This window comes from Odontomachus brunneus, unplaced genomic scaffold, assembly GCF_010583005.1.
Source record: "Odontomachus brunneus isolate Ranch 3 - 2012 unplaced genomic scaffold, Obru_v1 Obru_scaffold_002, whole genome shotgun sequence".
NCBI classification, from domain to species: domain Eukaryota; kingdom Metazoa; phylum Arthropoda; class Insecta; order Hymenoptera; family Formicidae; genus Odontomachus; species Odontomachus brunneus.
Genome location: NW_022639452.1, coordinates 4,518,411 through 4,532,817, shown reverse-complemented (window position 1 = coordinate 4,532,817; position 14,407 = coordinate 4,518,411). Strand labels below are relative to the sequence as shown.

At 36.3% G+C, this 14,407-nt stretch overlaps 1 protein-coding gene across 8 annotated transcripts in view; it reads left to right on the top strand.

The window, feature by feature from the left end:
* Nucleotides 1–14,407, top strand: part of LOC116842028 — a 633,651-nt gene that overhangs the window by 273,023 nt on the left and 346,221 nt on the right. For 2 of the 8 annotated variants that reach the window (XM_032810716.1, XM_032810724.1), the window contains exon 1: nucleotides 70–4,727. The exons of 5 other annotated variants lie outside the window; for them this stretch is intronic. The gene's annotated coding sequence lies outside the window, so the exon portion shown is untranslated. Of the gene's footprint in view, nucleotides 1–69; nucleotides 5,316–14,407 lie in introns of those variants that run through there. One more of the 8 variants, XM_032810707.1, reaches the window with a different exon arrangement.

Sequence of the window (14,407 nt, the reverse complement as noted above, 5' to 3'; positions counted from 1 at the left end):
CTCTCTTTTTGTGTGTGTGTGTGTGTGTGTGTGTGTGTGTGTGTGTGTGTGTGTGTGTGTGTGTGTGTGTGTGTTAAGATGTATTATTTCGATCAGTAGTCTGTACTCGTGCTCACGTAAGCTATAAATGTATAAGCACACATATGTTTAACAAAATGCAGCGATAGTGTATCCGATTCTTACTAGAATCGATTATTTCGCTCGATATATCGGTCTACCGATAATCGGTGCGCTCCAATTAAGTTACTAGAGTCATAATTAATTATTTCTTATCGATGTCTCATCTCTAATTTCTACCAATGTGTCAGTCGTACGCGCGCCGAAACTCCACGATGTCGATTCACCCTTTGACGCGTTCTTCTATTGCGCCTGAATTCTCGATTTTCTTCGGTGCAACGTATGAATCCGCGAGTAGGTCAAGGCGAGAAAATACCGTGTTTGCATTTTGCACCGCCGCGCACTTTATATACCGTGAAAAAGTTCTTCGTCCGCTATGCATAACCACTTTTCTCCACGATTCTTTCGAGATTTTCACTCGCTCGCGTCGACGCGAGAATATCCGCGAATCGAACCGGATTTCAGTCTTTTACGGCGACGTTCTCACATTCGCGACCCGGGCGCTCGGCTCGATGAATATCCCGTGACAAATAAGACGAATATTCGCGTCCATGGGGAACGGTATCCGGCCGGGGCAAACGATATAAAACGCCATCGTCACGACTTCTCTCGAATTGCGCGCCGCACTCTGGAAATTCCACCCCGTGTTCGCGTATTCGCAGTGTCTTAACCGCGCTATCGGTTTATTATCTACTTTGCTCCGCGCCAGAGCCAGAGAGTTCGGCACGGTGCACGAACGAGAACTCCGCACGAACTCTCGTGTGGTCACGTTCTTGAGAAGTCGCGTCCGCGTTGTGACTTGTGTGGCGTATACGTGTTCGCAATTAGCCATTCTATCTTAAGCAAATCGGAGCGGCACGGACGACGGTTTCGTGTCGATAACTCATATCGAGCGATCGTTACGCGTATCACTACTTTCGTCGCCACAATGCCAAATTGTTATTCGAACAAGCCACGTGAAACGAGGCTACGATCTCTGATTTATATCCCACCTTTTTTTGTCGACGACAAGCAGTCGTCAGGTCGGACGCAGGAGTTCGTTGCGTTATATATTTAAGCTTATACGTAACAATTAGCGGAAGCTCCACGTGAAATCCGCCACAGAGCTCTGCGCGGGAAAATCCATGTTTGAAGGCAGCGTACACACTAGAGCCTCGTGTGTATGTGTGTGTGTGTGTTAACCGAGATTCGCCAATATCAAAATAGTTAGCACTGGCGCTCGGTTAATTTTGCACAGAAGCCGTCTAACTGACACCACTCACAATGTTGATCTCATAGTCACGTATATTACGTGCGGCGTCGGATATATTCGCGTCGGCGAAGGCAACCAATTTCCCTTCGCTAATTTTCGACGGTGCTTGGCGAAGAACACGCGAGGCTTGACGATTATTTCATGACGTCGTCACGTAGTCGGAGATGGAACGGCTGGCTGGCCGGTCCACGTTTACGCTCTCGCACATACGCGAAGATATACGAGCGCAAGAAATACGCCCGCGCTGCTATACGAGTACCCTGCTAATACGGCATAATACTCGGATATCCGGCGTCCGATATGAAATTATTCAAGAAGCCAAGCGTGTGCGCGCGCCGCACGGCGAAGATCGTTCTGGAAGCAATTGCTGGGACATCCGCCCGTCCGACCGAATTTACGCACTGCCCTGTCTGCTTACCGATTAAAGGACGAGAGGCAAGCAGGCAGGCAGGCAGCCAGACGGGCCGGCTTCGAACCCGTACAAAGCCATTTGCCGGGCGAACCAGTTCCTGGACGCCCTTCGGTCCACGAGCGTCGTCTAATCCGAGCGCAACAATGGGGGCTGCATTATTGCGTCGATGTTCGGCTCGCTGGCGAAGATATATATATATATATATCTCTCTCTCACGCGCGCGCACGCGCTTGATCGAAGCCCTCGTTAAAGATTGACGGCGGCTTTCGTTATTCACAAGCGCGATGGTGTTTGTCCTCGCGCGACGATATTCCTAGTGACCCGAGGCGCGACCCACGAGGTCGCGGGGGTAATCCCGACGGTGGTAACGCCGACGCGTGATATCTTCTCGGTTCGCGCGAAGGGATGTGGTATATATATAGCTGTGTGACGGATAGGAGAGAAGGAAGAAACGGCGCGCGATATGGTGACGGCCGTGGAAAGCGATAACTGGGCGGATTTCGATATCGCTCGGATAGCGTTGTTTACTGCGACGCGCGCCAAAGTTTTTCCGATTTTTCTCCGCCCGGTATTTCTCCCCGACGCGCCACAGCTCCTTTCTTTTTTTCTCTCTCTCTCTTGCCACCACTCCAGCGTCTCGACGTTCTATCGCGGGCGTCGCGGTATATAATATTTCCCGCAAGAACGCTCCGGGATCAACCCGCTTGACACTTGGCTTCCCAAAGTGCTTTCGCTATTGCCACCGCGGCTGTCTTCCCGTCACGATATTGTCGCCGATCCGATTATTACGAAGAACGAAGTCGCCGAATCGGAATGGATATATCCTGGCGTTCTCTTCTTATCCACTGGGAGGTCGGGGGTCGAGGGAATTGACTTTAACGATAGCGATCGCGCGTCACGTCGAAATATCCTCGATTTTCCACCAAACGTCTTGCGATAATTAATCTGCGGTTGCTTTTTACGATGGATAAATAATAATAGATAATAATATCAGTCCCACTGATCAAACTAAAAAAGATTAGCGCAATACAAGGAAAACACTAAAAGATATAGAGTAATGAAAACGATTATGGAACTACTTTTACTCAAATAAATATTGTTACAATGTAAATTGCGTACTTCAAGTTTCTAATAGTGTAGAGACATCGAGAAATATGTTACTTCTATGAAGCCCAATAAAAGAATGTATAAAATTTCATTGTACCTTAAATTCTAACAAAAAAGTAGAAAATGAGAAAGTTGTAAGGTTAGAAAGATAGGAAATATTATAATAAAGAAAATTCTTTAGGTTATTAGTTTGCAATGATATACTAATTTATTTCCCGAAAAATTTATGTGATATTACACTTAGAAAAAAAATTTTACTAATTTAACATATCCAAACGGTTTGTTAATATGAAACAATAAATTACTCCGTTCTGGGGAATAAAGAATTTGTACTTTCAATTTGCTGCTCTAAGCAACACTGCTATAATGAAGATAGATGCTACTGCTCAGTTAATCCAACAAATCATACATTTGATTTGTTAACAATACACACTGTTAGCAAAAGTTGGAAATGACGCTACCTTTGTAATAGTTCACTATTAGTCTGTTATTTATAGCTGCATTGCTGAATTGATGGAATGAGTAAGAAAGGTATATTTGTCTCATTCTAACTTATTGCACCAATTTAGCAGTGCAGCGAAGAAGAACGGACCTATTATCAACACGTCTTGCATGATAAATAAAAGTATTCCACATTATTAAAAAAATTATGAAAATAACAATCGAACGTTCCTAAACATTACTATCTATTATTAAACAATTGAACGCTAAAACATTATTAATCCTAATCTGACACATAAGCATCATTTTCGACTTCACCTGATTTTTAGTTTTAAATTATCAGCAAGTTATAGTGGAACGTTTCGCTTCACTTTTTATCATATATTCCCTCCAGTTCATTACATTAAATATAATATGCAAGGTAGCCCATATAACTCTTTACAGATCGTTATCTCGGAAACTATTTCATTGATTTTAAAGATTCACGTTTCAAATTATATGAAGTGCTTTTAAAATGAAGTAAAGATTATACTATCTAAACCTCGTTTGCGTCAATGGATTAACTTTAAGATTTTGAGTAGGAACTGCTATACAAAATTATATTTTTTGAAAGAAATTGTTTTCTATGAAAGAAAACAACTTAGTTTTATTCGAGATATTTTTTCACATGTTTATATGAAAAAATATGACGGTGTGAAGCATAAATGATCACACAAAATCAAAATCTCCTAATCTGACTTATTCAATTTATTAAATGTTATAGCAAAATAACAAAATTTTATTAGCATTTACGATTTTTATTAGCACTTTTACAGATTTTAAATAAGCGAAAACGATAACTATTCTAATGTTCAAACTCCAGCTTTATCAAAATATGCAAAAAATGTGCTTTATTTTTCAGAGTTAATGCAATTGTATTAAGAGCATAAACATTTATAGTTAATGCATAAACATTTATAGTTAACTTATCTTAAAACTATATTGGAGTACAATTCTTTACCGATAGAATACTGACTTTTTTCTATAAAATATACGTTGTATTGGCTACACAGAATTACAAATGTTCTTACACAATAACAATACTGTGGTATCTTAAAATTTAGGAATTTAACGTTTGTAATGTAACGACATTTATATCTTTGTTTATATTATTTTATTTCTTATATTAATCTCCCATATTTATCGATGTAATCATGTTGATATCGTACTGATATCACATGATTCGAGATAAAACGGTGGCGGCGATATAAAGCGTGGAAAAAGAGAGTAGAGCAGTAGAGTGTTGAGTTCGGAGACGCGAGATCGCAGAGTTATGGAGACACAAGGTCGTAGAGGCAGATCGAGTCGCGGAGCGAACAAGAAGCGAAGATTGTTGTTGCATCGTCACGTGCAGAAAAAGTAAGCGAGCAGAAAAAGTAGCGAAAGCGCCGAGAGGTCTCGAATCCGAACAAGTCAAATCCTAAACACCACTCATACCTAATCAATTTATGTGGGAACAACGACTTCTTAATTGAACATCACTTATTATCATCCCAAAAAGGAAAAGAGAATTCTCACAATACGTGCCAGAATGAATTAAAATATTGCTTAATATATGACAATAAACGATAAAAAATATCGAAGTTGAAATTCCGATTGTAAATCAGTCTGTCTGACGCTATCACTTAAAAGAAATATTCATCTAATAGAAAAAATTTGCAGATTATATATACTAAATGCGCAAGTTTGTTCCACTGAAAATTTTCAAAAAACATTACTATACTTTTATATCAAAATTTAGAAGTTTTAAAATATCGGAGAAGTTTACAAGAAAATTTCTATATACTCGCGGTTAAGTTTTCCGCTAAATATATGCTAAAGCAGCATACATTTACATAAAATCCATATGTACAAGAAATATGAAAGATATCATCATTATGCTAGTGACGACCATCTCTACGTTTTCGACATTTTTGGAGTTCGTCGTCTACTTCAGCATCTTCTAAAGTAAGATCACAATTTCATTACCACAATGTTTAATTTTAAGCGAAATGAAAATCTTTTAGATTTCCATGTTTCTTTCACATACACATATACACACACCTGACGTTCAGCGTTACACATGGCGAATTTTATAACAACTGTATCAATTTTCAGCAATTACCGTCAGGATGCAGCGTTTTATAGAAGAAATAAGCTTTTATTCCATATCATCTGTATCTATTTCATAATTGATTCCTTTAACTCTTTAAGTTACAAATTTTTCTACATAACCTTTTTCTTTTTCCTTAATGTGTGCTGCTTCTCCTTCGTTCAATCGATATCTGGCGATTTTTGGGGTCGCTAATTACAAATTTGAAATCAGTTTTTGAAAATTCAAGATGATGAATCCAATACGGTGGACGACAATTTTAAAACTTCCTGGATTTCCATGAAAATTGGTATCCGAAGGTTTTTGGCGTCGCTGATCACGAATTCGAAATCACTTTTTTGAAATTCAAGCTATTCATAGACTCAACTTCATTAATTTACGAAAAGAAATATAACTTACCCCGATTGTTGATATTTTAGCTCGCTATATTGAGATTGCTATCTTGAATTTTAAAATTTTTGAAGTTGCGTCGTTATCTACAGCGCGCTCAAAAAGCATCAACCAAGCCATTCTTTTTCCATAGATTTACTTTGCAATATTTTTGGCAAATGCATTTAAAAAAAAATTATCATTTTTTACATTAATTTGTTTATGAATAATTAAATTTGCAGAATTTAATGTTCTATGCAGATGATTCTGTTAGAGGAACATCTAAGCTTCAGAATGAATCCATATTTACCGTCTCGAAGTCTCCACAAATTAGTTTAAATTTGTAAAATCTGCTCTAAGAAAAGTGTATCATATAGGATAAACTCGGATAAAATAGTCATACTTTTTCAAAATGCAAAACAAATACATTTCTTATTGTTATTTCTTAATAGCATTTGGCATATTACTTCACTGAAGCCTATAGTACATAATATCATCAGAGTTAAAAGAAAAATACTTCAGTGAAATTATTTATTACAAATATATAAAAACATGAGCAGTGATCATCTTACCTAAATTTTTAAGACACGATGACCATAAGAAATAGATGACCCATACATATTTTATGTTCAAGATTCTGTACCTATTATTTTATAAAATAATGAAAAAAAACATAATTTGACATACTCATTTTAGTATAGGATATTTAATACATATTATTTGTGAAAAATATAATACACATTTAAAATAGAAATCTCTATGTCAAAACTTAAATTCTAAATCTAATTTTTGATAAAAACATATTACACATAAGATTTAATTACTGTAATATTGAAAGTAATTTTTAAAATATAACGACTTTCGTTTTATAAATGTTAGAATGATAGGGGACCATTTCACCCAAAATATGAGTGAAAGACGGTTATAATAGTACTTACAAATAAATAGTGAAAACGAAAATAAAAATGCATGTTATATTACAATTTACATACCTACTTTATGTATCTAACATTGATTGTGATAATTTAACTGTAATTTATTCGACGTTGCAGCAAGTTTTAGTGGACATATGAGAAATTTTATAGATAGTCGAAAATAAAAATACAGTATAATATTAAATCGAAATAATAGAAAGCTCCTCGAATAGATTAACTAACAGTGAGATTTGAAACGGCACATAAGGAGCAAGCACGGATGTCTTAGTGCTATTAAATACTAATATTACTTTTTAATATTAATATGATTGTGGGAGGATAAAATTGTCCAGTATGTTAAACGCACGTATTGAAATTTTTTCTTCGATTATCGTCCTGGCGGAGGCAGTTTTTTCGCAACATATATAATGAATCTATTTGAGTCATCGGTTTAATGGGGTTTGGGATTTTAATAAAAAAATATATGTATATAAAAATTGGGACTCAAGGATCGGTCTAAGTATGGAAGGTTGATTCTCCGCGTACGATAATCGAAGAAAAAATTTCGATACGTGTGTTTAACATACTGGACAATTTTATCCCCCCACAATCATATTAACCCTTTCACTGCCGAGAACAAAGATCTTTGTTTTTTTGGACTTGGCCCAAACTGCCGGAAAATCACAAATCTTTGTCCTATAAATAAATGCTCTACTGACGCCTGATAATGCATTAAACGTGAACAGAATGTGTTTTCCTATGTTTTCGAGGTCGCTGAATATGATTCCGAGGTCCATTTTATACTATCTCGCACCCATGACCGACTAGAGCTATAAGAAAATGACTATTTTTTTCATTTTTTGGAAAATCTTTGTCCTCGCACACTCAAGTTTTATGCCACATTTAAACAGTGTTATTCTGATAAGCTATATCATTTATGGGTAAAAGTAACTCAATTCATGACTTTTTGCTACTTTTACCAGATATATCATTTTCATCGTAGTTTGACCCGCTGATTTATCTTTTGTGTGAATTACCCTTGACATCTGCCGAACCCAGGATGCACCGTCGAGGAGGTTGTCAAAAGGATTTAGCATTCCACTTTTTTTTTGCTTTTTTTATCCTTTTTTTGTTTTTTGTTTTTTTGTTCTTTTTTTGTTTTTTTTTTTGTTTTTTTTTTTCGTTTTATCGTATAAGCGGTACAAATGAACTCAATTTATTATGTAGTATAAAAAATGGTCAGTAAAAAAACTTTCAAACAAAATAGGTAACATGTCGATGAAAATACCCCAAAAATGGTATGTTCAGTTAAAATTGTCAAAGTTTCTAAGTTCGGCAGTCTGAACACATTTCATCTAAATACTCTGGCAGTGAAGGGGTTAATATTAAAAAGTAATATTAGTATTTAATAGCGCTAAGACATCCGTGCTTGCTCCTTATGTGCCGTTTCAAATCTCACTGACAGTATAATATTCATAATCTTGCTATTTCGAAAAATATACGCACACACTACGATACATATCGATTATCTTTGTGATTACACAAACGCAATGTTTTGCAATTATTAGAGAAATTACAGCCTATGGCCATCTTTCCTGTATAGCCATAATACTCGAGTTTATCCTATATGATATACTATAACTTAAAGGGTTAATCCATAGCTCGTCAAGCACTTTTCGACCGATTTTCAAAAGGTTCCGTCTCGTATTGTCCCCCTTATGTTGTCCTGCGCGCAACCTACGAGTCGCTCGACGCTCAAGCAAGTCGTAAACTGTTCGCGGGGCAACAAAGCAAGGAGAACAAAGCGAAACATCGCTTGCCGAGCTCTGTTTTAACCTACTCGATGTTTTGGGAAACGCTAATTGTATTTAGGCGACCCTCTTCATTCGTTAACGCGCAAATAGATCTGAGACTCAACTGGAAGCTAACTGCTAGCGTTTTGCTCTCGCCTGATACACATGAAAGAGTAATATCTCTATTAGCCGAATTTCTCACACGTTGTGAAAGCGATTAATTACCGTGTGTTTTCTTATCTCTTATTATCTGCATCTGTTTTTTAGAAATCTGACGTCTACGCTCGAGCGCTACCGTTTCTCGAAAATGATCGCGTTCAACGTTAGACGTATTCTCACGACACTTTCAAATTATAGTTCTTATATTAAATGTTCGTTCTTTTGTGTGCAAAAATATGGATCAACGCACCTATTGAAATCACCCGTTTAAACGTGCGTTTAACGCGATCTCGTGTTTCGAAATGGGAGAACAATGTACCATCCGCATCTCTCTAGTGCTAAAGTATGACTCCCCGAAGCCCTGCCGTTTGATATTACTGGGATTAAGTAAGCTCCACAGTTCGGCTTTGCGGATTTGCTCACTAATGAGGTGCATGCTTGGTATTCCCTATAATTGCATACTGCCGTTTATAGTTCTCACGATGATCCTTCATAGTTGACTGTCTTTGGGAAATTCGTACGAAGACGCGGTAATTTCTACATTAAATCCGTCGATTACAATGTGTGCATGTGAGTAAAATGCAATGAGGATTTATTAATTTATACATTATAGATTTATTTATTACGTCGGGAAATATCTAAAGAAATTGCTGCATGAGTGAAAATATAATTCGATTTCAAACGGTGGAAATATCAGGAAACGATATATTATCTATCATGAACAGAAGATGGAGCTGCGATTAAATATTTACAAATCAAGAATATAACTTGGTGTGAAGATAAAAAATATGAAATTGTAGGAAACAGTTATCAATAGTATATTATGATCTAACAAGAAAACCCATACAAGTATCCGTCTCCGATGTTCATGAACTTGTAATATGTTGTACTTTAAATTAAAATAACAGATACATTTTTATTTTCTGTGCCTTTTCGCAAGTTTAGGGAGTGAAATACCCCTTTGAAGAAAATCTGTTTTTTTCTATTCGAAGGGAATGTAATGAAAACTATAAGAGAAAAAAATATTTTAAATAAAAGTTGAATAGTTTGAAGAGTACTTTACAGAAATTATTTTAATAATTATAATAAGAAGAAATAATAGGGAAAAAATTTAAAAAAATTTTGTTTTCAAATAATTTCTGTAAAGTACTCTTTAAACCATTCAACTTTTATTCAGAATATTGTTTTCTATCTTTTATAGTTTTCATTATATTCTCTTCAAATGAAAAAAAAAACGATTTTTTTCAAAGGAGTATTTCTCTCTCTAAACTTGCGAAAAAGTCCATATAATAAAAAACGTATCTAAATTAAACGTTATTTTGATCTAAAATACATATTACAAGTTCATGAAAATCGGAGGCGGAAACTTGTGTGGGTTTCCTTGTAAGTAAGAAGTAATATCTATCTTGGATGTGTCAGGCAAAACTATATTTCGGGAGACATAATCGATCTGTAAAAATCAAGTGAATTATACAATGTAAAGTAATCCCAATGTAAATGCGGTAAAGTTATTTAATCATGTTCTTGGAGATCGCATTTGACACGATTAGTCATTCAAATCAATATCGTATGATTAAGTTATATCTTGAAGAATGTTGGGCGATGCAGTAAACGTATCCGTGTGTGAACTACGTTAGAATGATTACTTTTTATTTGGCATGCGGCGAGAGCATCGTATCTACTTTTCGTAAGAGCATAAGTTGCTGTGTCGCATACACGACGATGTATCGAATTCGCTCACGTGGAACCGCACGGAAATTCCCTCCGCATTTTTACTTTCGAAATAAATTCCCTTGGATTTTTCTGACGCTGAGAAACGGTTTTCCCCCTACATTTGCGTAACTTGACTAGGTAGTCATGCCGTGGTAACGGTCGAGAGACTAGTTAGGTTATTTCCAATAACCCGCCAGCGCCCCGTTCTATCGCGATATATATATATATTTTAGATCTAGAAATCTCTCTCGTGTTCGATCACATACGCGTAAGTCAGCTTTATGAACTCTTCTGGATCGCGAAGTAGTCCCACTACATAAACAGAGCCACCGTCGTTTCTTTATTTACGAACCATTTCAGCGTCGAACCTGGAACGGTTTTCTCATCGCAGGATTTTCAATTTCAAATAAACTCCAGCGAATTTTCGATTGTAATCGTATCTCGAATTGAAATTCCTTTTCTCGTGTCGAGCTCCCTTATCGATCCTCCAAATTCTCCGTCATCCTGTGCCACAATCCGTGAACTCTGAGCGGCCGCAACTAGGCGTTAATGTTCGCGCGGCACACCAACGCGCGCAGGCGTTCTGTTATGCAACGTAATCTCGATTTCGACGATGCGTGGTTAAGCACCATCGTCTAGCTGATCAATATCGATTCCGCAGTGTGTCAACGCGGTGTATCCTTAGTTATACCCGAGATATGCGAATTATTCGCGTTTGAGTATCCGAATTCGCGAGGCTGCACGGCGCTCCGAAGTCGTTATCTCTCGTCCGTGAGTTTGCACAGCACTTGCCGACGAGATTGGCGCAAACGTAGTCTAGATATACAAATATGTCATGTATTTTTATGATAATATTGTGCTTGTATTAACAATCTCGCGTAGTTTTTCGTAAAATCTGCAGACGAATGGAGAAACAATACCCGATAAAATTCCTCAATTAATACATTTAAATCCGAAATTGACGATGTTTTTTGGATTCTGCCAATTTGAAATGTTGAAATGTAGGTGACACGCGTTTTTTGCTAATAAACGCTCTACACTTTCCCCGTTAAAATAAAAAAAGGACGTTATATCGTTTGTTACAACTGCACATTTTTTTAAACGTAATGTCTAATATTTGTGTTGTAGTAAAAAAAAAGGGATGTCTCATGAATTACCGTCGTATAATGTCGTTAAGGTGGTTGTAAGATTCAACATCGTATTTTCAATGGCGTAACAAGAATGCTACTCATAAATTTACTATTTATTGAACAAAAATACGTTCTTATATATTTATTTCACTATTTAAGAAATAAATGTTGATTTAAAACGAAGTTGAGATAAAATTATATACGCATAATATTACGAATACAAAATATATTACTTTTTTATTTTTTTTTATTAATGCTTCATTTATGTATCAATTGATCTAACAGAGATACACAGATATAGAAAAAGAAATATATGTATGTACATTTATTTAAAGGTACATAAGTATATGTGTATTTTGAATATTACTATAAATTATGAACTTTCCACCGTTATATTTTGGATCTATAAATATCTGTAAATCTAGATCTAAATTTAAATTTAGAAATTTAAAATATTCAGATTTAAATAAAGTTTAATAAATTATAAAAAATTATAAATATATATAAATTTATTTATTTTATAAATAATAATATATACATTTATAATATTACAAATTTAATTACTTAGTGATATTTTAAATATTTATTTTTGTTGAGAATTAATACGTATAAATCGAATTTCTCGCGTGAGTCTACTATAAATTAAATTTTGACATTAATTTACACAAAAATTGAGTTAGTGAAAAAATCTGAAAGAATTCATATACAGACATTATTTGTAAATGAAATAATGTTCCAAATTTTATGCCATTTTTAACATTTTGTATTCTATTTTCAAACTTTCTTTTTAATCGCTCTCGACTCTTACATTTTTATCAATTGTCCATTCTGAAAGATATTGCGGGAGTTGATAATTATTCCCTGCCGCTTAAAATATCTCCGTAGCTCATAAGAATATAAATAAAAAAATGTCTAAACGCAACGTTATTCTTGCGCAGATTTTAAACTGAATAATCCTTTTTTCGTGTTTCGTTCTATTCTTAAAAGCAATGGAGATATTTTTCATAGCTTGCGGATAAACTAGCCGGATATATATTCTCAATGAAGTTTATCGGAATACGGAGTATAAGCAGCGGAAACTTGGCCCGGTAACGGCCGATTTGTTCGAGATTGAATACGTTTACGTGATCCTTTGACGCTCGATCGAGCGACACTCATTGCGGATAATCGTGACGCTAATCTGGCGGTAAGCCAGTTGACCATCAACGGTCATCATATTAACGTGTTTAGTAAGTTATTAAGCGACTGAAATCGATCCTCATACGGTACGATCTACCTTCCATACTGAATTTAGCTCTGAATTGCTCGCGACGGACGCCTCTTCCGCTCGACGTTCAAGTCTTTCCCGATGTTTCTCTTTATTGCAAGAGAAATCCGAATATCACGGGATGTCCCTCATCATGAAGGAAATCGAATTTCAATTTCCAGAATGTTAGCGGCTGCTGCTATTGCCGACTCGCTACAGGTATTCTCTCTCGCCTCGATACCGAGAATAACTAAAACCGCTCGTCCTTCTTTTTGGCTGGGATGACTTGCACGCAAGGGATTCCTCTTGATAGCGTTTGAAGCATCGTAGGATAAATGCGTCGGTTCGGAAAACGGCTCCTTTGATGCTATCGGTTAAATATGGCTACGTTCTCACGTGCCATGTACGAAGTGTGTAAGGAATAATATTTGCCAGGCTCATACACACAGCTGGAACTTGAATGGAGAATGCCAAAATTAATTTGAACTAATTTCGACTGCGTACGTACGCATGTCAACTAATATAAATCCAAAGTACGGCGGTCTAATTGAATTCATTAAAATGCGCGCTAGGTTCGCACACACGGACGGAAAGTGTACAGCACGTATGCTCTTTCGACATTCTCATTCACCGGCTTGCCGAAAGTACTCGTTCTAATGACGCTAATACGGACTACATAATGTCGTGGTGTGCCACCACGGCGATTCATATGAAACATTTTGCATCCTCGTCGCACTCCGTCGCTCTCCGCGGTTTGTCGTTTCTGAAATACGCAGGTGCATTAATTCGCGTCGCGAATTCACTAGGATTCGCGCAGCGAGCAAGTATGCGCACGAAATTTCGATAACAAGTGACACGTCGTCGTAAATGATAACAGGTAATTTGTCACATGGAGTTTCTAACGTGCACTTCTCGGAACTTTTCGAACTTCTCCGTCACCTATAATTTTTTTCAGATGATCGTCACGACATTTAATATATTGGATATGAGACATTCCACGTCATTTGCAAATCATTGATTTAATTAAATATTTTATCAGTTAAATAATAGGAAAAAGGGGCTAATTCGAGTTTAAGCACAGGATTAATAGTGCTACCATATGGGTAAAACCTTCCTTGTGTTAGGAAATAGAGCAATATTTATTGAACATGAATACTCAATATAAATAATCAAATGTTTCGGTTCAATCATGAACCCTCTTCAGTGATATAAAAGGTTTACAAAACGAGCGCATTACAAGTAAAAGAATTAATTAAAGACCTTAATAAAATGACATGAATGTTATTCGCAGTATTATAGCTGACAAGGCCGTTACCCGACTAATATTAAGAAGTTCAAATTAATACTAGGAAGTAGCCGTCATAACTAAAAAAACCATAAAATAAAATAAAAATAGATAAGATTAAAATATAATAAATAATTAAAACAGTCAATATAAATTACCTTTGTTGAGCTCGGCTAAAAGTGAAACGATCCTGTCAACGATAACATCGCCACGTCTAAGTAATAGAGGTAATAACAGATTTATATACACGAGCATTGCGGCGATGATTCGTGGAAGGAACACCGTTTGAGGAAAAACCATGATTTCAATTGGGATCAAGTTTTGCATGAGGAACGTTA